This window comes from Muscardinus avellanarius (genome assembly GCF_963383645.1).
Source record: "Muscardinus avellanarius genome assembly, chromosome: 11".
Classification (NCBI taxonomy): domain Eukaryota; kingdom Metazoa; phylum Chordata; class Mammalia; order Rodentia; family Gliridae; genus Muscardinus; species Muscardinus avellanarius.
This window is the reverse complement of record NC_137797.1, coordinates 103578823-103582823: the sequence shown is the minus strand read 5'-3', so window position 1 is coordinate 103582823 and position 4001 is coordinate 103578823. Positions and strand designations below refer to the sequence as shown.

The window sequence follows — 4001 nt, the reverse complement described above, 5'->3', positions numbered from 1 at the left end:
CGTGTGTGTGTGTGTGTGTGTGTGTGTGTGTGTGTGTGTGTGAGAGAGAGAGAGAGAGAGAGGGAAAGAATTGGGCATCGATTCCCGGGGCACTCTATCACAGAGCTAAATCCTCAGCCCTTTTGATTTTATTTTGAGACAGGATCTTGCTAACTTGCCTAGGCAGGACTTGAACTCCTGGTCCTCCTGCCACAGCCTCCAGAGTTGCTGGGCTTACAAGCGTGCGCCGCCCCTTTCTCTGACTCTGCCATCTCCTTTTAGATTTTCCTTATCCTTACACCCAGTCATCTAGATTCAACGTCTATAGAAACGAGAACAGCTAACATTTGCTAATACGTTCCAGTCGCTGTGCTAAGCACTGCAGACATCAGCCTTTCAACCCTCCTGACAACCTTCCGAGGACAGTCCGGTTATGAGCCCCATTTCACAGATGAAGAAATGGAGGTCTAGGTAACTTGCGAACGGGACCCCTGGCATCACCTTTCATGACTCACCTCCTTTGTCCTCTGTAGCTCCTGAGTCACCACGTCCTGCCGACCTGCTTCTTTTGGCTTACGTCTGCGCTGTAGTCAGAGCCCAACGTGGTCTCCCTGGCAGGCTTGTGATCCCAGTACTTGGGAGGCTGGGACAGGAGGATCGCGGGTTTTCGGCCAGCCTCAGCTACTTAGTGAGGCCCTATGCAACTTACGGAGACCCTATTTCCAAACAAACAAACAAAAAAAATAAAACAGGCCAGGTGTGGTGGCGCATGCTTGTAATCCCAGCATTCAGGAGGCTGAGACAAGGAGGATCACAGTTCGTGGAAGGCCTCAGCTACTTAGTGAGGCCCTTTGCAACTCAGTGGGACCCTGTTTCAAAATAAAGAATAAAAAATAGGGCTGGGGGTGTAGCTTGGAGGTAGAATGCCCCTGGGTTCCATCCCTAGTAACACACACACACACAGACACACACACACACAGACACACACACACACACAGACACACACACACACAGACACACACACACAGACACACACACACACACACACACACATACACACACACACACAGCTTTGGTCAGACTAGGCGGTCTCAAGTCTTACTCTTACCCCAGCCATCTCCAAGTTCAAATCTTTTTTTTTTTTTTTTTTTTGGTGGTACTGGGGTTCCTGGAAGCCCTTCTACCTCGGGGCTACACTCCCAGACCTATTTTTACATTTTCATTTTTGGAAACAGGGTCTCCTAAACCAGCGCGCGGCTGGCTTCGAACCTGCGCGATCCTCCTGTCTCCGCCTCCCAAGCGCGGGGATGACAAGCGTGCGCCACCACGCCCGGCCTAAGTTCAAATCTTTTTTTTTTTTTTTTTCCTTTTTAAAATTTATTTTTTGTTATCAAAGAGAATGTCCAGAGACACTGAGTACTAAAGAATTTGTTCATGGCATTGTTTTACAAAAGTCCTAATGGAGAGTGAATATTTTATTTTCTGAAGTATCCTTCACTTATTAATGATGAGGTGGATGAACTGATGCAATTACTTAAAAAAAAAATCCAGACAACCTTATAAAGGGGAAAAAAGAACATCCATTCTGAATCTGTTGAAGTGAATTCAGTGGTCACAAGACCACCACTGGCTAAGAATCAACTTCCTCACAGTAGGGAGCTGTTCAAGTCTTCTTGATAAGTCACATAGGTCTCTCAGATATAGGCACCATGTTGAAGTCTCACACAAAATGTCTGTGTCACTTAAATTATACAACGTGGCAGTGTTTGTTTCATGGGGACACAATATTTAAAGAAGGGGCAACGTAGAAAACAATCTGTTTGCATGTTATATATGAATACTATTGTACTGTGCATGGGTTTGAGGGCACTATAGCCCTTGTTAAAGAGGAACTCCACCAATGAAACATTTGTCAGTTCCTAGTTGCTCTTGGTGCCAGGTGCCAAGGATGTCTACCATTTAACCATGTTGTCAGGTTAGAGCCTTCTTCATCTACTGGCTGGCTGAAATGGTTCAAACTGAGCTTGAGTGTCCATCTCTTACACCTGAGTTTTATTTCTCAGCTTCAGGATATGTTGGGTACTTGACAGTTTCTATCTTCTCTCGGACTTTGTAGGAAGGATATAGGCCTGTTCTTCCCAGTTTTCTGTTGACACCTTTAGAATAGCCATTCCAGTGATTTCCAGCCACACCAATGATATCTCCAGGTTCCATAGGGATTTCTTCTTTAGTTCGAGGCTGGTGAGGATAAATGGCAATCTGGTTGTGGGCATTTTGGCCCCCAAAGTAGTAGATGTCATCTAAAGAATGGAAGTTTGCAGAGGCATCAGGATGCAGTGTTTGCATGATTTCATAAGCAACTCGACAGACCTGGGATGAGAAAGTACACACTAGGAAGTCAGCCTGGAAGAGAAAATGTATATCCAGGATCACACCTCGAAGAGAATTTTCTGAGTACCGACTAGGCAGTCCAGCTGACCAAGATATAGAATTATCACTAATAAATTCATAACTGGGGTACTTTGATTTTGCTTCGTTTAATAAAGAAGGATCATCTGTGGCCAAATATACTCTTTTTTTATCCACTTGCATTCTGCGTGCGAGAAGTTTAAAATGTTCTTCAACGTGCTCCATGTATTCCTCAATAGGATGGAAGGCTGCTTCAGTTCCCACTTTGTCTGTGCGTCTGACATGGACTCCAATTATTGGATGTTTAAAGCCAAGCTTTTTGGTGGCCTCTTCTATTTCCTTTTCCAGCCAAGGCTGTGGGCGGATCAGGTATTTGACAAATTGAGATACCCACCACACTGCAGGATCACCATGGACTCGTAGGAGTCGATCTGCGAGGTCTTCTGGGACAGCCAATGGCAAATAAGGAGGACGGGGATGAAGACTGTCTACAATGGGGAGTTCGACCACTTGAACCATTTTGCCTTTCAGTTCACCTGACCAGTGCCCAGTGGAGATGCCAGATTTGTCTGTGCATGTCTCACTTACAGGTCTAAACACAGTCTGCCAACCATCAGTAGCATAGTGCCAATTCTGAGATTCCAGGATGAGTGTTCGCTGAGTACCATATGCAATCATGAAGCAGTAGACCACGTGATGGAGTTGACAGCCATAGCCACAGCCTTTGTTGATGTTACATACCAGCTTCTTGGCTTTGTGGCAGTCCTTAGGATTCTGGAGATATGTTATTCTTCGCTGGACTAGTTCAGTCAAATCTTTGGCCTCTTTCTCCCGCCAATCACCTGCTCCATCAGTTTGACTGAGGCAGTACAGATCTGTCATTATAGACCTTTCATGATGTCCCAAATCTGAAAGAAATTCATCTGTATGTCTTTGGAGTTCATCTCCTTCTAAAGTCTCTAATTTCTTCAATTCACTCTGTAGAAAAAACCAGAGCTCCTTAGCTCCATTTTCAATCCTCCTCCTTAGAATTTCATGATCCTTTCCCAGACCATTTCTGGTTTGTTTCTTGTAAGTTTCAATCTGTTCTTTGGCCTTAACAAGCTGCTCTTCTAAAATATGTACCCTTCCTGTAGCTGGCCCCTGATCAATGGGGCCTTCTGGTATCCGGAGAGTTTCAGCCATTCACCTCAGGTCTTCATTCTGCTGTTTTAAGCGTTCAAGCTTTGCCAGAATCTTGGACAGTTCTCGGCTAGAGTGATCAGGGTGGTCATTATCTCGAACCAAGTGACCACCTATATAAAATAGCAATGTCCCCCAAGCAAAAAGAATGAGCATAATCCAACGCCAGGAACCAGTCCATGGCCGCATTTTCAGGTTTTCAACTCACTCCCCTGGCTTCCTGGAGCTCAAAGAATTGAAAACATTTTAACTGTTTCTAGTTAGTGCACAGGTGAAAAGACTTCCTTTGTTTCAACACACGATGTTTCAGCCAAATCAGTCTCTCCAGTAGTGCTGTGATGAATCTTTCAAAGAGATCCTCCTGGTGATATGAGTAGAAGCTTCACTGGTGGTGCTTCATGAACTCTACATGCTGTGGCTTTGAGAAAGTC

The 4001-nt window shown here is 45.0% G+C and overlaps 1 pseudogene across 1 annotated transcript; it reads right to left on the bottom strand.

The window, feature by feature from the left end:
- Positions 1–2031: 2031 nt before the first annotated feature.
- On the bottom strand, positions 2032–3759 carry LOC308269741 (alpha-(1,6)-fucosyltransferase-like; annotated as a pseudogene). The gene has a single exon. The product of its transcript is annotated as an alpha-(1,6)-fucosyltransferase-like (transcript).
- Positions 3760–4001: the final 242 nt, after the last annotated feature.